The sequence below is a fragment of the Anastrepha obliqua genome, chromosome 2 (assembly GCF_027943255.1).
Source record: "Anastrepha obliqua isolate idAnaObli1 chromosome 2, idAnaObli1_1.0, whole genome shotgun sequence".
NCBI classification, from domain to species: Eukaryota; Metazoa; Arthropoda; class Insecta; order Diptera; family Tephritidae; genus Anastrepha; species Anastrepha obliqua.
In genome coordinates this window covers 28122073-28148091 of record NC_072893.1, presented here as the reverse complement: position 1 = coordinate 28148091, position 26019 = coordinate 28122073, and positions in this window count along the sequence as shown.

The following is a 26019-nucleotide window of genomic DNA, read 5'->3' as shown; positions in this document are numbered from 1 at the left end:
TCAGACAAAATTTGATACAGATTCTTTGATCGATCTTTTTGAATAGGTAAAATTCGAAGACGAGCCGAAAATACGTGCAAGCAAAGCAGCTGTTAACAATTAACTGAACATTCAAAATGGTGAGGGACATGAGTACCAGCATATCGCCACAAAAAAATCGTAATTCGAATATACGGAACCTGCGAAATTTCAAAATTCGCGATACTTTTTGAACACACCTTGTATCTTCATTCGATACTAAACGGGTTAAATAAATATTTTATTTAATTAATTTGAAAAAAAGTGAAAAATATTGAGGTGCTATAGTTTTTTCGCGTGCTGTAAATTTATGCAGTACAAATTTATTAAATTTGTCATATTTTCGATGAGCCACTGATTTGGCCACCACTGTACATGCATAGATAAACGAAATAAGCTTATTTCCAAATGTAGCTAAGTGCAGTGGCAGCGCAATACATTAAAGCAACACGAAATATGACTAAAGAAAAATGGCAAATTTACACTTCCAGCAGCAAAATGCTGGCAAACTTTGTTTTTTTTTTTGTAATTTAAATCATTTTTCTTTTTTGTTCTTTTTTTTTCGATAGAAAATGCACAAAACTTTCTCCAGTCGAACACAGTCCGCTTAATGCATTGCAGCGCTGCTCAGCTCGTTTCAGTGGAGATCAGTAAAATTTAGTTTGCTAAAATTTATTCTATTTACTATGCACTTTCAAAAGCAATAACAACGACGCTCACTCAAAGCGATGGCAGAAAAGGAAATAGAAATAAAAACAAAAATCAAAAACAAAAACAACGAAGAAAAAAAAAAACACCGCTAACGTAAAAAACAGTGAAAAGCTTTCAGTAACAGTGAACGCCAGAGAAACCGCAAAATCGTCTGCCATAACTAATTAATGCAACAACAAATTGAAATAATAACAACAACAACAATAACAATAAAAACAGCAAATTCAACTCGTAGCTGGCTTTGCGCAGCAGCAGCCCTACCCAGCAGTCAGCTTTGCTCTAATGCAATTTACAATCCCTACACCCCACCCACCCCACCTCTTACTCGTCACTCATCACTCGTCGTCGTCGTCGTCATCCCCTCCAACTCCCCGGCCGCTGTGTTTGTCAGCTTTGTGTGTTCACGCGAAATAAAAGTAAAGTAAAATAGGGGGCGCGGCACTACTTAGCAGCCCTCGTTGATGCTAGCAAATGAGAATCCTTAAAATTTGTTTTCTATTTTTTCCCAACCGGCTTCGTGCAAGCAACTTCAAAGGATTTTTTATGTTTACTTGTCTTTTCCTTTTTATTGTCGTTTTTATATCTTTTTTAGAATATTTGCTCGTTTGCTGTTGACTGTTGTTGTTTGGCTTCTTATACGCTATTCGTTTTTATTTTTAGTTGCAACACCCGTACGACTGCGCATGTACCCGAACACGAGCAGAACGACTAAAACGACAGCAACAACAACAACAACAGTGAGATGAATGCATAAAAAAACAAAAATACAAAAATGCCAATACAAAAAAACGCATTTAACTTTTGCGAAAAATATACATTCGTAAAAATGGTTGCAGCATACACACGCACACATCCACTGCTGGTTGCACGCGTCAGCGTCATCGCCCACGCTCGCTGCAAATGCTGGCAGCAGCACAAGCAACAGCTCGACTGCAGCAGCTGTAATCTGCAAATAAAATGTAAAACACACAGAACGTGGCGCGGACGGACAGTCGAAACTTGCAATTGGCAACTCAAAACTAGCAAAAATGCATTGCGGCAGTGCGCATCCGTGTCATTGCATCCCATCCCAGAGATGTGTGCGTGTGAGAAGTGCCTGCGTGCGTGTGAGTGAGTGAGTGAGTGAATGAGTGTTGCATGCACCACCAGCATGTCGACGGTGTATCGGTATGCACGGCTGCTATGCTGGCATTCTCTTCCAACGCAGCCTCGGCCTCGCATTTGTATTCGCATTTCGTCAGAAGATTTTTTTTTTTTTGACTTAGTTCGTTTTTGTTTAGGAAAACGTGAAAAAACAAAGTCCATAAAAGAGTTGTAATTATTTGTGACTTTTTGTTTTGCCGCTTTTTCCTGCTCTTATTTATAGTTTTATTAGCGCAGCCAAGCAGAGGCAAGAGCTGCGCCCATAGAGCTCCGCCTGTGGTGCACGTGTATTATGCAGTGCAGCATCAGGCAGGCAGTGACTTGTTGTTGCTTGCGTTTTTCTGCAAAATAAAATAGAATATTTAAATTATTTTAATAAACTGCGCTCTCTTTCGATATACTCTGGCTCTCTCGGAAATCTCTCAGTTATGAACATATTTCTGGCGCGGCAGCCAGAAATTCTCTCAAGTTTTTGTTTTTTCTTTGCAGTTTCTGGTACAAACATCTTTCACTTTTGCTCTTCATATGATTCAATTTGAAGCAAAACATTGATCGAGTTGACTTCTCGTACGGTCACATCTTGCAAAATCAGGAGAGAATCATCAGATAATAGACTTTTCACTCATCCATTTTGTGCGATAAATTTCCAATTTCGCTTGTTTGATAAGATTTCTTATAATTTTCCAGCTCCAGTCCCATCAAAATGCCTTGACAAGCGCTGCCCCTGTGCAAACACCATTGGAACCTAAGCATGCTTCGCCCAATCCTGAAGAAGGGTAATTCTACTGCGCAAGCTACCGTAGGTTTAGTCTTATTAACATCGCGTAAAAGGTCTTACCGAACGTATTAGGCAAGACACTGAAGCCCATCATCGAAGAACTGATTGCACCTTATCAGTGCGGCTTCAGGCCTGCTAAGTCTACTATTGAACACATCTTCCCGTTGCGCCAAATCCTGGAGAAAACCCACGAAAAAAAACTCGACATACTCAATCTCTTCGTCGATTTCAAACCTGCTTTCCATAGCACAAACAGGAACGGCCTCTACGGCGCTTTGTCTGACTTTGGTATCCTCGCAAAACTTATACGGCTGTGTATAATTACGTAGAGCGCTACGGTAAGCCCCGTCAAAATCGGAGAGGAGCGCTTCGAGCCTTCCGATACCAAGCGAGGTTTCAGTCAAAGCGATTCCCTTTCGTGCGATGTCTTAAATCTCTTACTGGAAAAAATTATTCGTGCTACTGAGTTGAACCACATTGGCACTATCTGGTTTGGCTTATGCTGACGAATATACCCCGCGCCGTATGTTCAGCGTACTCCAGTCTGGAGCAGGAAGAAGAAAAGGTGGATCTTTCGGTGAACGAGACTAAAACAAAGTACCTGCACAACACATCTCAAGCATTACCGGCAGACTACACGTTCTTGTCTTGAGGATGTTACAGATTGTTCGACTTTTATCTATAAAATAACGAGATTTTCACTGCTATAAAAGAGGCTTGCGTGCGATAAACGTCAGCCACCTCCAGCCCTATTCAAAGTTTACATAGCAAGAAGCTAGCAAAAATATTTGTGGCACACTGTCAAGTCATTGAAAATCCAACAAATTTCCACGATACTTCCGCCTCTTATGCTGCCAAATGGGATAACCGCTTAAGCGATGTTATTAAATGTTAATAAAACGCTCCAGTTGTTTCTTTCTTGTGCTAATCGGCGCAAGTTGGACACACCAAGTGAAGCCAAGTACTGCTCCACCAGATCTTTCCAATGCAAAAGGGGCCTTCTTCTTCTACGACCAGCTAGTACCGTATCGAATACATTCAGAGTCAAAGCATTTGTATCTATTTAGCTAGCGAACTCACTGAGTCGTAAAGCTCATACAGCTCATTGTTCCATCACCTGCGATAATCGTTGTTGTAAATGCGCAAAGTTCCAAAAATCTTCCGCCGAATCTTTCTCTGGAGCACTTCAAGGGACGTCTCATCGGATATTGTCATCGTCCAAACTTCTACGCCTTACGTTAGGACGGGCACAATGAGAGCATTGTAAAGTGTTAGTTTTGTTCGGCAAGAGAGATTCTCCGTTGGATTTCAAGGCTGGCATTATTATCGGTGCTAATTCGGGTTCCTAAATAAACGAAGTCTCTTACAACCTCGAAATCATAACTGTCAACAGTGACATGGAGACCGATACGCGAGTGCGCTCACTATTTGTTTGATGGCAGGAGTTCCCTCCTTTTGTCCTTTCAGTTTAGAAAAGGCAGAACTACCAGATCGATGTTGTCGGTATCATCGGCATACGCCAGTAATTATACGCTCTTAACATATAACATACAGGTATATTATGTTTCATACACACATACATCAATAGCTCTTTAAAGAATGATCATTTTTTCTGTACGGGAAAGTCGTTCCTTAACGACAGTCGTACCTTCATTGATGCAGCACGACTTTATTTCATAAGAAGATATCAAAAATTAGATCAATTCGTTGTATAGCTTCCAAAAATTTAAAATTCTTTATCCGATTGTTACAAGAAAGATGGGAAAAGCGGCTACAAATAATGAAATAATAAGTTGAAAAAAAAAACCACAGAAACTCATTTGTGCACCCAATGAAATAGTTCATTAAGATAATCCGAAGTTTTTACAATACCCGTCACACGTAGCGGCCCTGAGCATTCGCAACGTAAATATCAATAAAAAAAAATAAAAAGCGATGGATATCTTATGGAGAACTGAGAAATTATTTGCTATTTCACCTTCTATAGTTTTTTTACAATACTTTTATGCCGATGTCATCTTAGAAAGCTATCAGTGAAATTTTCCGATTAATAATTTTCTAGAACATTTCAACCTTCTAGCGGCCTAAGAAATGCATTGTTTTTCAGACGTCTTCAAAAAACGGTTAAGATTGCCCTAAATTGGGGGACTAATGGGTTAAAATGTTCTACAAAATATTTCTTGTGAAATTCTACTAAACGAGTCCAAAGCAGGTATTTTACTCAGATAAGTATTTTAATTGGCTATCGTAACGGAATGGGTTGGTGCGTGATTACGATTCGGAAGACGTAGAAGCAAGCACATTGGGCCCATTGAAGCAAGCAAACATAATTTCGCGCCTATGCTAAAGGTATTTTATTTTCCAAACCATGTTTGTATAGCATGAAAGAAGAAGCGGTTGGCGGACTTTCGCTCCACTTAACTAAAAAAGAATTTAAGAATTACATATTTTCCAGCTAACGCGAAATTACAACTGTTGAAAAGGTGGTCGAAAGCTGAGATCATTGGATGTGCACTTAGTATGGGAAGCATGACTTTTTGCACTTATCTTTAGAATCTCTGCAATATATTACAATATTTTCTCAAAATCGCTTTTCCATAAATCAACAAAACAATTAAATAACCTACCCAAAATTTTCGCCAATAGATGATGAGAAGTTAAATTTGATTTTTTATTTATTTATTTATAGGTGAATTTAATTTTGGTTTTATCACATTTTCTTCCATTATTTCTCACACCTTTAAAAGTGGAACCTCTGAAGCATAAGTTTTTGATAGAAAACTAACCTGTGATACCAACGAGTCTTTCTTTTGTTCACACAATAGTGGAGCAATGATAGAACGAGGCTTAAGAGATGTCACTTGAGCAAACTTCCCAAAATTTTTAAATACATTTTTTGTACCGTTACAATAACAACATTTAGTTTTTCACAAACATTTTTAGTCTTAAAGAATTTAACATCCTGCCCAATTCATAAGAAGGGCGATCCTGCAATCTGTGCCAACCACCGCAGAATTGGTTTTCTAATGATCGAGTGTAAGATTTTATCTGGCGTATTGTGCGAAAGATTGAAGCGCACCATCACCGAACTTATTCGAGCTTATTAGTGTGGCTTTAGACCTGGAAAATACGCAATTGACCAGATATTTACAATACGCCAAGTATTGGAAAAGATCAATGCAAGGAAAATCGACACCCACCACCTCTCCACTAGCAACTCCGTCAGAATTGGGCAGCGACTCGCTTCATTAATTTTAATGTATTATACAATAATTTTTATAAAAAATGGCGTAGTCCCAAAAAATTTATAAAGAAAATCGGTAGTAAATAATTTTCAAATTTGGAAAAATGTAAAAAAGCAAAAATTGTAACGTGATTTCGCTTATAAACAACTCGAATCTGGCAAAATATATCCCGAGATATATATATATGTACTTATATATGGTTTTCGAAAACTTGAACCAGTCTCTTTGAAAACTTCAATCAGTAAAAAAATAACGAAATTATTAAGTACTGAAGACCATATTTGGTAACAATAAATAGAGATTTTGGGGGATATATTGTATGAAAAACTGGAAACATGGTTTTGTGTACTCGAGCAGATCTACAGGGTGAACGATATGAAGTGTTACCTATTCAAAATACCATGACTTCATAAAATACATAACTTTATTGATTTCAAAGACAAAATTGCTCAAAAATGATTACAACTTTAACATATATTCACTTTATCTCGATATGACCACCTTTTGCCTTGACTATAGCCTTGAAACGGTAAAAAAATGAGTTGCATGCTGCATGAATGTGATCCTGAGGTATTTTGGCCCATTCTCGTATAATCGCTTTTTTCAGCGCATCCATACTGGCATATTTTTTAGTCCTCACCTTGCTCTCCAAAATGGACCAAATGGAATAATTCATCGGGTTTGCGTCTGGCGAATTCGAAAGCCATTGTGTGGACGAAATGAAGTGTGGAACATGATTTTTTAACCATTCTGTGCTGAGTCCTGTTGGAACGTCCGTGGTCTACGACCGAAATGTTTGCGTGTCCACGGCTCTAAAGCAGCTTCTAAAACATTTTCCCGATAATAAGTCGCATTCACTTTGACACCAGGCTCGATAGAAACGATTGGAGAGCGTCCATCAGCGGTCACTGCGGCCCAAACCATTACTTGCGATGGGAAATTGCTTCGAGTGACCATACGTGGGCTCAAATTCTCGTATGAGCGTTCGGTCAAGTAAACAAGATCGTTTTGAGTGTTTATAAACTGCTCAATTGAGAAATTTTTTTCATCAGAAAACACAATGTTAGGAAATTCGTCACGTTCGGGCAAGCGCAACAACTCCTTTGCTCTTTCGCATCGATCTTTTTTTTGCTGGGGTGAAAGATCGCCTGCTTTTTGGAACTTGTAAGCCTTGACCTTGAGCTCATTGCTCAATATGCGTCGAAATTTTTTTGTGTGCTCTCGAAAGGTTAAATAAAGTTGTGTAATAATATAATTATTTTGTCACCTTTAAAAATATGTTTAAAAAATGACCGATTTTGAGGCTTCTACATGGACTTCCCCCTTTAACCGACATGCTAACCTTAATCTACCTATCGAGTCAGAAGATGAGCCGATTGCATGGTGCTGGCCCCAAAACTGGCGACCCTGGACACAGGGAGAGTAGAAGAGGCATTCTTTAGCAGAACGCCTATTTGGATCATGTCTCTGTTTTTGATGAAATGCTACCGTAGTTCTGGGGCAGAGGAAACATCCAGGAGAGGCAGAGCAGGCTTGGTTTTAGTGACACACCACCCGATGCTGCAGGTAATGGTCGCTTTAAGTGCGAAGAACAAAAAACACCATAACATTTCTTTTTATACCAGTTCAAAGTCGCACCTGACAGTGCCTCCTTATTGACGATGGTCTTAAAATAAAATAAAAAAATTTTCTGAATTAATAAACAGCATTTTTTACACAACATTCCTTAATAGTTTTCCTGAAAAATAAAATTTATTTATTTGTGTATTCTAAAAATTTTAATTTACAGAAGCTCCCGCCTAACAACCCTGTCCTTAAGCCACAAACGCCACACAGAGAGCCACAAAGAGTCGATGAGAGCACAAAGTGATGGACTATTCTTGTGCAGATATGTTTTCGAGAGAAATCTGCAAAGCGCAGCGGGAAACCAACAGGAAGCAGCAGGAAAACACGTGGCTGTTGTGCAGAGCGCCAAGATGAAAATGTAAACAAACCACACACCAACGCAAAACAGGCAAACACATGTGGGACTTCGAGTGTGCGTGTGGAGAGTGCAACAGAAAGCGCATAAAACCATGCGAGTGCTCGCATTTGAGGCAATTTTAATTAGGAATAACCAATTTGCCATTAGGATATATGTGGATATTAGAAAGAAAAGGGATGAAATTTGAGTGAAAATATTTAAATTTCATGTGTTTTAATTTTTAAACCAACAAATACTGCTTAAGATGAGGGTTGAAAATCAACACTTTACAGGAAAAAGCGCCATAATGGTAACGGAATAATAAAACAGTAAGAAAAGTTTGGTGAAGATGTTGCAAGATTCAACTCAGATTAGGCTGGCAAATATATTTTTAAATGTATGGGTGTTCAAAATATACATACATACATACATAGGTGAGTACAGACATATATATATAAATATAATATACCTAAGAAGGTTTCAGGTCTTCACACATGTGAGAGCACGCATGCAACCAAACATACTAACACTCACACACACAGGCACACACATACTGAAAAGCGCAGCTCATTATGCTACCATCTGAATTGAATGTGGAGCGCTGTTCCTCAGCAGCGGCGTGGCGCATCCATCTCATTCGCACATTTTCATTAAATTAACGCGCGCGTATCGCAGTTGCCACTAACTCAACGGGATAACACTCACCTATACATATATACGCACACACACACACACTCGTTCATAATAAATTTAAATCTATTCATATCCACCGCTTCCACTTCCGACCCACTAACGAAGTCCGCCTCTGCGCTGCATGGGAACGGGAGCCAATTGAATTCGGTGCACTGGGAGTTGCTGTCTGTCGCTTTTGTTTGTCTAGTTGTTTTTGTAGTTGTAGCCGTTTGTGCGGGAGCAAGCATAGCAACGAGACGCATGCATACGCAATGCGTGTGGCAAATATGGATGAGAGTTATGGAGCTGCCACACATGTCATCTGCAAAGGTATACATTCGGATGTCCATATATGTATGTATGTATGAATTTATGTATGTATGTGTGAGTGTTCGTATGTATGTATAAATTTTAAAATGTGTCGGTTGTCATGTGCGTGCTTTTGTGTGCGCCAATGTAAAGGGTTAAAACATGAATCAGTGAAGAAGCCAGCCCGTGGCCAATAGACATTGTGGTGGCATGCAACAACAGCAAGGCTATGTGGTTGTTTTAAATCGAAACTTGTTTAGTATTTGTTTGGTAAATATATGAAAAGATCCGCGTGAAAGTAAACATTTTAGTTATTGTGAGCAAAATGTTAAAAAAAAACCACGAGCGAGCAAATGCAAGAAAAGCTTTGCGAGAACATACAGGTCACATTTTCCCAGTTACCAGGGCACAAGGGAAAAGAGAGAGTTGACGAGCTTGCTAAGGCAAGCAAGCGCTTGCCTAAAATGTGTACGTCGAAACTATTCTATCCCTCACTCTCAGTTTTGAGCATGGAACTAGACGAAGAACTTAATCCCGCAGCACAGTCTGGGAAGCCTCGACCTCCCACAGGATTGCCAAAATAATGCTACGAACTTGCAGCACGAAAACAACCAACTTTACTCTATCACTCCCAAGGAAGGAATGCAAAATAATGGTTGGAGTACTGATGGGACATTGGACTACAACGACGCATGTAACTTATGCGGAGCAGAAAGTGGTACGCTAGAACATTTCCTTTGACACTGTACTGCACTAAGTAGAACTCGCTAGAACTGCCTGGGATCGGTATACTTTTCATCTCTTAAGGATATTGCTGACAAAAGTTTAAACGGTTTATTAAAACTCGCCAAGACATTCATTACGAACTGTGTTTAACACGACTCCAACAACACTACGGATCCCTGTGGTATATTCAGAACAGCCAGATATACCTAACCTTACCTAAATGAAGGAAAGAATAATTAATGAGAAAATGCTACTACTTAGCTGAGTATTTTTGTTGTTCCATATTTTATATAATTTGGCGATGTGAATTCATTATGCTTTATAAAGGGTTTTCCAATAACAGGTGTTATTTTGAATAGCCCGCTATTTCGGTAGATGTCACTTTTGAAGCTGTCATTTTTTGATATTTGACAAGTAGAAACTACGCCATTAATAAAAATGGAACGATACGATTGTGAAAATTTGGCAGAGATGGTTCGTAAAACTCGAAAATTTTTGGGTCATCGTGAAGCGCCTTGTCAGACCGCAATGCAGAAATTGGTAAAAAAATTCGAGCTGTTGGAACAAGTTCCTCATGTGAGCCGAAAATAATGCTGTTGTAGCCGAAAGTGTTGAAGAACACCCAGGTTTGTCCATTCCTCGTAGTTCTGTGGAATTGAGCATTTCACAAATGCCATTACACTGTATTTTGCATAAAGATTTGGGTCTTCAGGCTTATAAAGTCCAGTTAACACAAGAACTCAAGCCGGCCGATCATCAACAACGTCGTATCTTTGCTGATTGGGTCGTTGGAGTGCATGAAAATGATCCGGAATTCCATCGAAAAATCATCTGAGTGATTTCCATTTCCACTTCGGTGGCTTCGTCAACAAGCAAAATTGTCGGATCTGGGGCTCAGAAATTCCAAGAGTTATTGTTGGAAAGCCTCTCTATCCTCAACGTGTGACTGTTTGGTGCGGTTTATGGTCCGGCGGAGTCAGTGGACCTTACTTTTTCGAAAATGAAGACGGAGCAACAGTTACGGTGAATGGATTGCGCTACGAGATTTGATTAACGTTTTTTATGGCCGGAATTTGATAGTATTGATCTGGACAACATTTATTTTCAACAAGACGGCGCTACGTGCAACACAAGCAACGAAATCATTGATATTTTACGTGACTAACACTTCTTAATGGAAAACCCTTTATTATATTTTAGTGCTTATACTTGCTCTACCACTTCCTGGCTCTTTTGCAATATACTACCGTCCACCTCTGCCATAAATATGGAGCAAGTTTTTCAAATTTTGCCTTAAGGAGTTGACTTGAATATCTTTTTCACGTTCTTTGTTATGCCACAACCCAGAATACCAAGTGCACAAGGAAACCACAAATAATTTTTTATGTCAGATGACAAACCTTCTAATTTTCATAGAGCAATAAACTTTCAAACTTGAATTTCCAACGTTTTCATTTTTACGCATTCATTTTTCAAGCATAAGGCGGACGATATGTTTTTATATTGTGAAATTTTTAACTAGTAATGTTTACCATTTACTTTAATCTGGTCATCTACACTATTATCTGTTATCCATTTTATTTATATCCTCGTTCACTCCGCTTGGCAGCATAGTTCCCCGTCAAGACTATCCCATTTACACATTTCTGGGCTGTTGTTTTTGCGCTGTCCCTTTTGATGTCGGCATCTGGTAGCTCGCGCAACATCGACCTTCTCCAAGTGATTTTTGGCCGACCGCAACCTTTGCTCCCATGCGGAGCCAGTCCAATGCCATTCCCGAGACGCTAACTGGTGGTTTTATCACCGTGTGACCTATTCATCGCCGCTTTCTGGTTCTGATTGGCCATAGGGTGGGTTCCTCATTCATTGATCTCCACGGCGCGTCGTTGGTGATGGTGTTCATCATCCAGAATATTCTAAAGACAATGCAGAGGCACGCGTCAACTATTATATGTCTTGCTTTATTGTGATTGACTCTCATAGCCCTTGTCTTGGCGATGTTGACTCCAGTCCGTCAGTGCATGCCAGCGTGACTAGTCTGTTTGCCTTCGCTTGTATGTCAGTGAGTTTGCGAGAGAGAAGGCAAATGTCATCGGCGAGGTCCAGGTTCTTTTTGTTGTAGCAGCATAAACATTCTCCATATTTACATACAGACACAATGCTGCTGGAGTGACAGTCATTGACCGGATATAAATCCGGGTCGTTTCGGTAACGTAGAACCGACTGTCGTGAAAACGAAGTCCACGTTCTCAAGATGTCTGGTGAAACTCCATATGATGCCTTTTTTGTGCAGGGTCAATTGGCTGATAACGTCGTCTAGGATGGTGGCGAAGAGAAGGGGCGGCAGGGGACAACCTTGCCTTACAACTGCGTTGGTGGTGAATGGGTCGTTGATGTTGCCGTTGTGGAGCATTGCCCGTTCGGAGTTATCGTAAAGGGCTGTGACGAGGCGAATTGCCTTAGCGGGAACTGCGTTTCCATTCAATGTCAGCCATATTGAGTATCGTTTAATTGTGTCGATTGGCTTCTTAAAGTCAACGAACAGCATGTAAAGCGGTGATCGCCACTCAACTGATTGTTCTGCTATGATGCGAAGAGTGTTGGCTTGGTCAACACAGCTTCGGTGAGGCCGCAACCCAGCGAGTTCCACCAGACAAGGACTCCATATAGCAAGATTGGTTTTATAATCGTGTTATAAAGCCAAAGAGTGACTTTATGCGAGACGCCCCATCTTTTGCCGATAGCGCCCCTGCAACCATACACGGCGACTATTGCCTTCCAATTTGCGGTCCAATTCATATCTAGATTCAGATAACCCTGCATCAGTTCCATGAGAGTATCCAGAAACTTGCCTCTGACAATAAGTTCCACGTCATCCGCGTAGGCAATCACCTTACAGCCCCTCCTCGCCAGCTTCTCCAGCAGACCCTTAAGTACGGTAATCCAGAGTAGGCCTTTCTTGGTCAGCTTCGTGATGATATCTTTTGCCCAAGACGGAGACAGCTTTTCATTATCCCAGACTGCAGTGATGAGACGATGCAGAATTTCTGCTGAAATTTGCGTGTCGGTGGTCAGTAGCTCTGGCTGTATGCCATCGTCGCCCACGGTTTTTTTTTGAACTTCAGCTTCTTGATTGCATCCTTGATCTCAGCTAGACTAGGGCAAGATGTTGTTATTTTGCTGTTGCTTGTTGTGCTGGGCACTTGGAAGTTAGATTCGCTGCTAAGAGCGTTGGTGCTAATAGCTTCAAAGTGTTCTTTTCATCTATGAGTCTGGTCTATTATCCATTTTGTATCATCTGTTATGTAGTTTTCGTTATCTATTTTATATTAAAATAATTTTTGTCTGCTAAAACTATTCGATGGTCATCAATTGGCCATAATAAAGTAATTAATAAGGTCCGCTACCTTCGCCAATGCTCGCGCATACATTCCAAAAATTCTCTTGCGAATCCATTAATACTTATACATATAAATATATATTTGTATTTATTATTATTATACCTCAATGTAAGCCATGACCCTCTTTGTGTTCATGCTTCTGCTGCACTTTATTGTATTTACCCCATCTCTCTCGCCTCAGTCACTCTTTGCAGGCTACTACGCGTCTCCTCTCCTCCCACTAAATCCTCTAGTATCGGCTCAATTAACATGCGTACTTTGAGAGCCACGCACTTTCGTACGCCCTCCGTACGCCCTCCGTGCGATATAACATGCATACTTGCCACAAACAGGTTTTTAACTGATATCCTGCCTATAATGCGCGTATCCTTTGCCGTGCCATGGCAGAGCTCGCCATTCTGTCATCGTCCTTTGCATGTTTGGCGCGCGAATGAGAATTTCTGCTACTTTCTATAGAGTTTTCATTTGCATTTTCCGTTTCGACAACGACCACCCCGTCCGGTAGCTGCCACTTGCCACATATTCGTACGCATAATTACAAATACACAAACGTGCATATGTACAAGTATCATATATATGACTGTTTATGCTCACATGCCACACATGCGTCATGTCGGAAACTTTCCAAACAGGTTTTTGTGTTTAGTTTCGAAGTATGTTTTTAACCCTTTTTCCACTCTTTTGTGAAAATCACTTAAATTACAGCAAAAAATCTCGAAATGGTTACATTCGCTTTAGCATAAGGAATACCAACAAAAACAAAAACAGAAAAATAGCAACAGCAAAGCAACAACATTAAAAGTGAATAAAACAAAAGCCGGGAAATTGGTTTGGCCTTTATGTGGTGCCTGTCTGCGCGTAGCTGCTGTGTTGGGACACAAAGGACGACGATGCCACCGGCGCCCAACCATTGCCGTTGCTGTCGCTACGGCAGCAAAGGATGGACGTTAGCCGGACGCACAGTGGCTGTCGGAAGAGTTGGCAGTTCGTTTGAGAGTTTGAAGTTGGCAGCAATGAATGTGAACGGCTTGGCTGACTGCTGCCTGCTGCCTACTACATAACAGTATTATGCGTATCCTGCAATAGTCGTTCATATGTGGGCCGCCGCGCTACATGCAACAAACCGTAGAAGTGATGCGTTGAGTTGCGTTGCGTTGCACGTTAATTGCTATGTCAGATCGTTCAAAAACACGGACACGCACGCACACATGCACGATGCCATACATGCAATGGCACATATGCCAACTGGCTACCTGCCAGCTCAGACATGTCGTCAGGAAGTAAAGCCGAGGAAGAACACGGCGGGCGGGGAGATGTTTTTGCGCGTAACTGTGCTTTTTCTAATCATTAACACAATTGTGAGCTGATGTAGAAATTACTTTAAATTAGAAATGTCCGTCACACGCATGGGTCTCGCACTTAGCTGCGCTTTTATTTATGAAGTTTGGGGTTGGGTTGGCGTTGCAATTGGAAAGTGTGAATACTCATTAAGAGCTATTGAAGTTCAAAAACACACATGGATATGGGAAACACATATCTTTATGTGTATGTATATGTATGTACGTACACATACACATGTAAACTACAAGTATATAAAGATTTGTATTGAAGTGTGTATCGCTTGAGTTGATATCAGGTGATTTTTTAAGAGCTTGAGAACTTAAAATGACGTTGTTGAAGTGGTTGGGTATTTCTACTGAAATAATCTTAATGAGCGACTAGCCACGTTTTATTTCCACTCTTCTCGTGTGATGTATTTTTTTTTTGCCTTCTTTAAGTTAGCTCCATTTCGTGAGATGCAAGTACATCAACCAACTTTTCATTTCTGTGTCTGAGATTTCATACATTTGCTGTTGGAAAGGCTTACCGAAAGAACGCAGTCTTGCTCAAACTAAACCTGGATATGCGCATAAGTAGTAAAGAAGATTCTCTTTCACCCCTTCAGCCTGAAAGTTTCCGCAGAAGAGATTGAAAGTAAGGCTGCATGATCCCTACCTTCTAGTGATCTGTGAGGGAGGGTTGCAGTGATACGTGAGATGCTTGCGCGAGAGCATCCTAACAGTACTCGGACACAATTAAGTCAATTGTACTGCACTCGGGTTCCCTTTTTAATTTTGTTTAAATCTACTCGACCTCCGAAGAAATCTAGACCTTGTGGTGCCAAGGAGCCAAGTCGCTTCTTAATACATCAGAGCCAAAGACCCCAAGCCAGATTCGAGCGAAGGTTGGGCAGACGCACAGAAAGTGGTCCGCCATCTCATCCTCCTCCCCACATGCTGGGCAGAGTGTACTGTTTCAGATGCTCACCTTTTCCATTTGCTTTGCCCATAGAACTTCGCCCATCATTAGTCCAATCAGCCGCCTACAGTCTTCTCTGCTTAGTGACAGGTGTAACTGCGATAGTCGGTCGGACATTACATAACATCAGTTTTGTCCAATTGCAGCCTCTCTCAGCCTGCTAAGCTCGCTTGTGGGTTAGAGTAACCCGTTTGCTAACCGTGACTTTGATGACTGTAGAAGGGAGTGGCAGAAGGGCCAAAGAGTCAGAGATCTTGTTACCCGCGATACCCACGTATCCCGGGACCCATGTTAGCATCAGGCTATTGTGTCTACCGACATAGTTCAGCCTGGATTTACAGGACTCGACTACCCTTGAATTGCTTGTGGGACTGTCTAAGGCCATGATCGCAGCTTGGATGTCGCTGCAGACACATATCGATCTGCCTCTCCATCTGTTTTCCACAACAAAGTTCATCGCTTCTTGAACAGCATACACTCCCGCCTGAAACACAGATGCATGCATTCCAAGAGCAAAGTGCAGTTTTGTCCCGCTGGACTCTACGTAGACCCCAGAGCCGGAACCGTGCTCGGTCTTAGAGCATCCGTGAAAATACGAAAACAAGGTTTGCGGGACTCATTTTCTGGAATCAAGGGGCATGGCGAGGATCCTTGGGTTGAAGTCCATGGCTACTCTGTTGTCCAATGCTGGATAGGGGCCTTACCAATTCCCATTGTGTTTCAGCCTGCAGATGGCCTTGAAGGACTCTCCTTGGATGAAAGCATCAAGTGGTGACAGACTAATCAGAGCATCTAATGCCGCACATGAAGTAATCGGATAAGCTCCGACGCTGCAGATAGTCACAGCGCGTTCTAGTCTCGATAAGGTTCTTCTGACTCCCGCGAGAGCTAGTCTACTCATCTAGATCACTGATACATAGGTGATAAAAGGTTTCATTATAGCCATGTAGATCCATAGGACTTTGCGAGGAGAAAGACCCCACGTTTTCCCAAAAACACTCTTGTTTTCTTGTTGTAGTGCATGTACGAGTATTTAATTGTGCCCACCTTCTTCCAGCTAAACCAATAGCACCTGCTACCTCCTCTGTTTTCTCTAGTACCGAACCTTTTCTTGCTAGCTCATTAGCGATCTCAATACCCTCTATATTCATATGACCGGAAACCCATTATTTCGAAGCCAAGGAACTCTAGCTTCTCTCTGCACTGTAAAACCCGTTTGGAGGAAATGGAATTGGAATCTAAGGCCTTGATAGCTGCCTGAAAAGAGAATTACTCTTGCACCAATTTGTTGTGTTTCAGTGATCTGTATGCTTCGCTGATTACTAATAGTTCTGCCTGGAATACGCTGGCATAGTGAGGAGGTCAAATTGATTTGGATAATTTGAGCGGCTCCGAATAGACGCCAGCTTCCACGACATTTAATCCGTCCAATTTTCGACTACTTTTTCCAATAAATGTAGCCTAAGACTTCAAATGTGGCTTGAATATTGGCTTCCAATGCTTCAAGAGTTGCTGGTTTAACGCTAGTTGTGCCGTATTCTTGGAATTCTAGGAACGAAATGTCGTCGATGCTTAGCTGATTAATTTTGAAAATAAAAATATAGTCGGCATAGCTCGAAAGCGCACGCCATTCACCGAAACGGGAGCTCCTTCGTCATTCTTCCGCGAAAGAAATAAGGACGGCCAGCGTGTAAGCCGCACGTAAAACAGACGGATTTCTCTATAAACTTCGCCAACATTTTTTTTTAATAGGACTATGAATAAGTTCGTGCGGTTTTACAACAGATGGCGTAACTTGATTATTATTCCATCGATCCACATTTCCAAACATTCATTGGAGAGCTACTGGCGTAAGGCACAAACGTCAGTATAAGTTTTTTATTTGAAGCGTAAACAACAATATTTTTACCACACTTGAAAATGTCGAATTTCGTGCCAAATAATGTGTTTTTGCGGGGAATTCTTCTTCATTATTTTAATATGAAGAAAAAAGCAGCCGAAAGTCATCGTATCTTGGTGGAAGTTTATGGTGAGCATGCTCTAGCTGAGCGAACGTGCCAGAAGTGGTTTGCACGCTTTAAAAGTGGTGATTTTGGCTTGGAAGACGAAGAACGCGAGGGTGCGCCGCCAAAGTTCATGGATACCGAATTGGAGGAATTGCTCGATCAAGATCCGGCTCAAACGCAAGAAGAGGTTGCAAAAACTTTGGGAGTTGATCAATCAACCATTTCCAAACGTTTAAAAGCCATGGGAATGATCCGAAAGGTAGGCCATTGGGTGCCGTATGAATTGCAGCCAAGAGACGTTGAACGCCGTTTTATGGCATGCGAACAACTGCTTCAACGGCACAAAAGAAAGGGTTTTTTGCATCGAATTGTGACTGGCGATGAAAAGTGGGTCCATTACGACAATCCAAAACGTCGGGCAACGTATGGATACCCTGGCCATGCTTCAACATCGACGTCGGCGCAGAATATTCATGGCCTGAAGGTTATGCTGTGTATCTGGTGGGACCAGCTGGGTGTTGTGTATTATGAGCTACTGAAACCGAATGAAACGATTACGGGGGATGTCTATCGACGACAATTGATGCGTTTGAGCCGAGCACTGCGAGAAAAACGGCCGCAATACGCCGATAGACACGACAAAGTTATTTTGCAACATGACAATGCTCGGCCACATGTTGCACAAGTGGTCAAAACATACTTAGAAACGCTCAAATGGGATGTCCTACCCCACCCGCCGTATAGTCCAGACCTTGCGCCATCCGATTACTATCTCTTCCGATCGATGCAACATGGCCTGGCTGACCAGCACTTCCGTAATTACGATGAAGTCAAAAAATGGATCGATTCGTTGATTGCGGCAAAACCGACCGAATTTTTCACAAAGGGAATCCGTGAATTGCCAGAAAGATGGGAAAAAGTAGTAGTAAGCGATGGACAATACTTTGAATATTAAATTTGTAACCATTTTACGTCAACCGCACGAACTTATTCATAGTCCTATTACTTTTCAAAGAAATTCACAATCACACAATTCCGAGGCGTGGTTCTGGCGTTAAATAATTCATGATGACTCGTCAAACCTTACTGAACGCATATGTCAACACAGTTTGCCATTCTCAGCTGTCAGTTACCGATATCGGTAGTTCTCATGCAGCTAAAAAAACACTCGTTACAGAACATGTCCATATGGGATATGTTTTGGAACATAAATATAAGTATGCAGCAGTTTGGCCGAACAGTGCAACCGAAAAGCAATGCTGATGGTAAAAAAATGTATGATACAAATAGTTCTGTGCTAAATAGTTTAATAAAGAAATAGGAAAATAAGGCCGATAGTCTTAGCTACTAGTGACTTTAAATAACAAAATGCAAATTTGAGGTGGTTAAAGATTTTCGTTGATTTTTGATAATTTTTCCTCTAACGATTTTTCACATTTTCTCCGTATAAAAATCTCGTAAATTCGCTACCCTATAGCAGTACTATGTGGGAGAAAAAATAATCAAACAGGAACAGGAATTCTCATTAAAATCTTCGGTGAAATTATACAAAAATTTAAAAAATTTTGGAAAATGTTTTAAATCTTACATTGTTTTTGTTATAATATGAAACTATATATTTATAAAAAAAAGTGATGTTTTTATAATCTTGCAAGGGAGTATCCTTGTATCCTCTAGCACTACGATATTCTTAGCGAATCTTGCATGAATTCAAAATAGTGATGGAAGCCTTCTATAGCGAATTTTGTTTCAAAAATTATTTAGTTATTCATTAATATCTATTTAGTCCCCTTCAAAGTAATCCCTATGAGATATTATGCACTTGTGCCAATGTTTTTTTCAATCTTTGAAGCACTTCAAAAAATCATTTTTTTTTAGCTTCATCAGCTCCGCCTTCGATGTCGTCTTTATCTCGTCGATCCTAGCGTAGCGTCGTCTTTTCATGGGCCTCTTCAGTTTCGGGAACTTGAAAAAGTCCCAGGGTGCCAGATCTGGGGAATACAGCCACCGTATTCAAAAAGTCGCACACAAGTAACGATGTGTTAGCACAGGGGTTATCGTAATGCAAGAGCCAATTTTTGTTCTTCCGCAAATCCGGGCGTTTTTGCCGGATTGCATCGCGCAAATTGCGCATAACTTGCAGGTAATATTCCTTATTGACCGTTTCACGCTGTGCCAAAATCTCATGATACACAACGCCCCTGAAATCGAAGAAAACGCTAAGCAAAACTTTTACATTCGACTGAACTTGGCGCGCTTTTTTCGGTCTTGGTTCGTGCGGAAGCTTCCATTGAGATAATTGAGCTTTTCCACGTCATAACCACGATTCGTCACCAGTTATGATCCTCTGGAGCAAATTTAGGCGGTCGCGGACAGAGTCCAACATCTCATTAGCAATGTTCATGCGATGCTGCTTTTGGTCGAAATTGAGCAGTTTTGGTACGAATGTTACGGCGACCCGTCTCATGCCCAAATCATTGATAAAAATCGTCGTCGTCGTCTGAGAAATACTGAGCCAATGAACACAGCAGGTACTTAAATGGTAGGGCTTAATAAAAAATAAGTTGCGGCGGGCGTATGCGCAACCCTTGACAATTTATTGAACACCTTTGGGGAAATATACAAATACAAATAGCCTTTGATGCGACATTCTAAATAAATTATTATTTTTTATTGAATATAATTCGGGTTATAAGGCTATAAGGTTATAAAGTCACTGTTTTCGTCTGAGCAAACACCTACTAAACGTTTTTAGGGATTACTTTTGTGGAATATTTTAATCTTCCCTTATCTTTGCAAACTTAATATTCTTTCAAATGTTTAAGAATAACGGGCAAAAGGGCCTGCAAGGGTAAGAAACATTGGGTTAAAATGTTTCACACAAATAAGCGCCATTCAATTTTATTATACGAATAGACCCTTAATGACAATGTCAATAGTAAATGATGACTCCGTTGATAAAATTTTTAAGCATTTCCATGCAGGCTTTTTAAGGGGTTAGAGGTAGTCAGAAAAACTGGATTTTTTTGTATTTTCTTAAAAACGTTGTGTGAAAATTTGAAGTGATTCCGAAAAATACTGTTCGAGTTATTGAACAACTAACAAAAGGCGCGCGGGCGCTCCGGAGCGTTCGAGAACAAGTAGCTGGATGTTGCACGTATGAAAGCGGCAGCTAAGCGCGCTAACGGTAACACTCGAGAAGGTAGAATGCTACAGCAAATTGATATTTTGGAAGCTGCTATGACGGCTGATGAACTAACTTATGGTCCAGGAGTAGATGACACAGTGTAAGTAAATAAATAGTTCGTATAACTCTACATAAATCGATAGCAATACTTTAAATGCGTTTTCTTCAAAACCATGTTTTTTGAACTGGTGAATGAACCGCTTAGTGATAAACGATAAAATTTATACTGCTTTTGAAAAACATAAAAGACTCGTGCCTGATTGCAGCATTTTTTTTTTAATTTCGATTTTTTTTAACAATTAACTGTCGGTTTCTTTCTCGAAAATCTGAAAAATAATTCCTGAGGCCGCCATAATGTTAATTTTGAAAAACAAAGCTTCGATCAGGCACAAGGTTATCTATTAATAAAACTAATTTCTCTTGTACGATTGAGTTTAGACGAATCCCCAAGGACTTGTGATGATCAGCGCAAGGGACTTCGGGAGAAACGGGTTCCACATAAACAGCGATAATTTTTACAATTATTAATTTTTTTTTTGTTGAAATTTTGCTAAAGTCAAGTCGAAACATCATCATGTTTGCTGTTTTTTCATTAATGCCGTTTGTATTTTTGTAAAATAAAGCAATTGAATAGCAAATTATTGAAAATCACCATTTTTTTGGGTCTCTGACTACCCCTAGCCCTTTATATTTGCACTTTTCTCTCATCTGCGGCGATTTTGTTGGGAAAAACTATAAAAAGATAATTTTTATAAGTATTTTCAAATCGATACAGCTCACCTGTATATTTAAATTTTACGTTTTTTTGGATGAGACATCGTAATTTACATATAGTTTCTTCGTCTTTTTGCGCTTAACTCTGCTCTTCAACCCTATTTCATTTATTTTTATTTTGTGGCACTAAAGTTATTTATTATTCGCTTATATCTGCAATTTCGCACATTTAGGCCCACTGTGCGCTCGCAAATGATTACGCAAAAAGTTTTTGCGCTACACCAATAAATAATAAAAAGTATAAACTAGGCAATTACAACTTCAAAGTGTATCGAACAATGAAGTGCTACAAAAAGAAACTTAAAACTTTTAACAGTATGCGTTAACGTATAGGTACATGTACACCTACGTATATATGTATACTTTAGTGATGCCATATTTGCTATACATTGGTTGATAAAAGGTATTTCTTTGTTCCTGCTAGATGTGCGTAAACTATAAATACATACATACTTACCTACATAAATACATACATACCTACATACATATATACACACGCACACCTAAGTACGTGAATGTTTCATTTCCACTTTAATAGTTTTCTCAATAGTTGGCAACATATACATCCACCTATGTTTATTTTCATGTGTGTGTGTACTCACAAGTCCTTAATTTTCATATATTTCATATACTCATGAAGCTATTTAGCGAAATATCTACATCTACTTACATACCCACAAGTGTCCACAATCATATTAAGGTGGGAAGAAAAGGCAGCTACAGCTGTGCTCTCTTACATATTTACATGTCACTCTGTAACCTTTGCATGGATGTGTGTACATATTTACATATAACCGATTTGAGTAAAACTCTCTCAAATCCTGATAAAAGCACATTTACTACATATCTTCGCTTACCCACGAATATCATGCAAAAGTTTTTTGAGTTGAGTTGGGTACAATCCGGAGGCGAGAGCGTTCACAAGCCCGATCAAATCCTCTCACTCCGAGCAACTAGTTAAAACTGACCTGCGTTATACCGATGGATCTTCTCATCAACAAAAACAAGCACAGAGTCTGAAAATCTAGTACTCTTAGAGCAATTTTCTCTACTTCCCCATCGACCTTAAACAAATTTTGAATAAAATAAAACCAGATTGTAAGAGCTTCACAATCGTCTGCGATTAAAGTTCTACAAGGTGCAGTCCAAAATAAGCAAGACTGAGCTAAAATAGAAATGACAGAAGCTTTATTCTTCTAGATTATTTATTCAAAATAGTTCACTATGGCCTCGTACACTGTTTTGCGCGATTTAAAAGCTTTTTGAAAAAGTGTTTCAGGTCACTGGCCGGAATTACCTTCAGGATGTCGGTACAAGCCGTTGGTTGGCCTCTACGGACGCAAAACGTTTTCCTTTCATGCCAAAATGCAATTTTCTGAATAGGTTATAAGTGGCAGGGAGCCATATCAGTCGAATACGGTGAGTGATTGATGGTTAAAATGCGATTTCTAGTCAACAAATCAAACACAAGAGTGGATCGATGAGATGGTGCATTATCATGCAATAAGCGCCAGCTTCCTCCTTCGCGGTATTCAGGGTGAATGCGATGCAACAAACGCTTCAAAATGCCAAGATAGAAAATGGATTGACGATTTGGCCCGTTGGCACGAACTCTTTGTGGAGATCCCTTGGAATCGTAAAAGCAAATGAGCATCGACTTGATTTTTGACTTCTTCAAATGCGATTTTTTGTAAGGTGACTCGTCTTGGGCCTTCCGTTCGGCTCTTTGACGCTTAGTTTCAGGTTCATGTTGGAGAAACCACGTTCATCATCAGTTACAATGATGTAAAGGAAATTCTCGTTTTTTCTCGCCTCTTCAACGAGGTCTTTCGAATGTTGTATTCTGAACAATTTTTGGTCCTCAGTTGACTTGTGCGGAATGAAACGTGCACAGATCTTTCGTAAGCCCAAATGATCAGTAAAAATGTGATAAATCAATGTTTCTGAAATGTTCAACTCCGATTTCATGAATTTCAACAATGATTTTAGTTAATTTTTGATAAATTTACGGTGTTTACATACGGGCCGTTCATTGTCATTTATGCCCTCACAACCATTTCTGAAACGTGTAAGCCACTCATGAACTCTGGCACGGGATAGACAATCATCGCCGTAAACTTGTTTCATCAATTCAATTGTGTCGTTAAACGTTTTACCGATTTTAAAACGAAATTTGATATTAGCTCTTTGTTCGAAACTCATTTTTGTACCGTTGACACAAACATACTTATACTTTAGATGCAATAACTCCGCTTCCACTGAACCGAATGTCACTAAGCTTCCACTGGAAGTCAGCTAGGGATGTAACTGCCAACTCACTAACTCGTTAAAAAGGTGGCGCCATCCAAAACATTTTTATAACGGCAGTCTTGTTTATTTTGGACTTCCCCTTGTATTTCTACTGCTTGGGATTCGTTATAGGATAGACCCTGTCTTGCCAGTTCATCAGTTTTCTCATTTCCTCCTATGCTTCTATGGCCAAATACCAGCACAGTTCTTCTTTGTATTGTCTGGCGATTTTTGAATTGGTTGTAGGTGGCATTGAAGCTAAGATAGCTGGTTATGCATACTTCCAATAACTGTTGGGGATGATTTTTAATTATCCTTACAATTTTCTTATCCCGAGAACTTCAGCTACCCCGGCGCCGTCACCGCAATCCATCTTGCAATATTCTGAATATATTCCGGATTCTTTTTGTTCAAGGTGGTATAGCACACGAACTTGGTCCGGAGCCCATTCTGCCACTCCCTTCTGCAGCCATCAAAGCCACGATGAGCTAGGCAGGCTGAGAGAGGCTGCAGATGGACTAAACTGATGTTACCTGTCATGTCCGACCGTCCGTCCAGGTCTTCCTGTCACCAAGCAGGGGGGACTGTAGGCAGCTGGTTGGACTGATGACGGGTCACTTTCTATGGGCAACGCACATGGAAAAAGGGGGCATCTCTGACAGTGCACTCTGCCCAGCGTGTGGTGAGGAGGATGAGACGGTGTACCACTTTCCGTGCATCTCCCCGGCCTTCGCTCGAATCAGGCTTGGGGTCTTTGGCGCTGATGTGTTAGGAAACGACCACCTTGGCTCATTGGATCTACAAGATCTACTCAGATTTCTTCGAAGGTCGGGTAGATTTAAAGAAAATTAAAAAAGGAATCCGAGTGCAGTACAATTGACTTAATTGTGTTGGAGTACTGTACTTGCTAGCCTGTCCCGACAAAACACGAAATTTTCTCGACTATGTATAGCCCAGCTTAAAAGCTTGGTTCACGCGTTCACATTTCAGAGGCATTGTGCAATGAGTGTGAATGGCGCATACTTATATGCATACATACATATATACAAATACACATCCGTACGCAATTTCATATTGGCATTTGAATTTGCTGCTCTATTCAGCCTTTACATATAAACATATTTATGCACATACAAGCACATACATCGAGATAAACTTAATAGCTAAGCGTATGAGCAACATATTCAGTGCATTTTGCAATCGCTTCATTGCTGCTGCTCTGGCTGTGGCTGCTGCTGCTGCTATTCTACCTCAGTAGTTCGGTAGTTTTGCAGTACGTTGTTGTTCTTGTTGCCACTATTTCTGCTTCCCTCGCTGCTACTTATGTTAATGAGCATTCGCTCATTTATGCCTGCCAACTACAACACAAACTACCATTAATATAGCCATCTCGCTTATGTAGAAGCGCCTGCGAACTACAACTACAAAAAGTCCCACATATGCAAGCAAATGTTTTTAAAGTGAATGCGAATGTTAATATACATTAAAGCGCATATATGTGTGCGTGTGTACCTGCTGCTTGATCATCCCACTGGCAGTGCTTTTCCAGCAACTATTTTCACACGCACACACACACTCATAGGCGACACAAACTACATCGTCCCAACCGCTCTAACAACCACCTCAAGCGCTGCTGCGCTATTGCTTAACCCCTGAAAGTGTATCTTTGTTGTTGTTGTTGTTGGCGCTCTACTGCTATTTGTTAATAATGATGCACAATTTATGTATTTTGTATAGAAAATAAAACTTAATTTTCTACTCAAATGAGTGAAATAGAAACGAGCCGCTAGAATATTTTAAATTCGAAACTCAAAAGTTGTGTTGAGCGCTGCGAGCCGGCGATGCGCGGGGAATATTTTCCTGTGTATATTTATATGTAGATATCTGTGGTTATGTACCATACATAGTCACGCATATGTGTGCTTTGATCTATTACATGGCTGCGTACATAGATGATGGTATTGTTTGCCGCCACCGACCTCGTTTTGGGAAGGGTTAAATTTTGTTTTGACTGGCGCGCAGTGGGTCGCGCGCAGCAGAATTCTTGTACTTCCGCCTTTTATATCATTTATTTTAAATTTATTTCGCATTCATTTATTTGCATGAGTGACCAACGGCCAACCGAATGACCGGTCGGCTGTCTGCTTGCGCCCCCCACCCCTTGTCATGTATTTATCTTTTGCCGTTTGGCGTGCGTTTTTTTCTTTGTTTTGATTTTCACTGCATGCTGAACTTTTTAGCGACTTCAACAGTAATGAGAGGAGGCGCGCACACGTTTGTACTTATTTTTTTTTTTTTTTGTACAACGCGTCTCCTTCTCCGCTTACGCGCACAAAGTGTTGCTGAGACGCGCTAGCAAAAGTGACTCTGGCAATGTGTTGTGTCCTTGTGTGTGCGGCTATTACCCACTGACTTCGGTGTTTGGCCAGCCGCTAAAGCTGGCAGCGCTTTAAATCAGTTGGCTAGTCGTTGTGGCAAGCGGAAGTGTCGAAGTTGTTG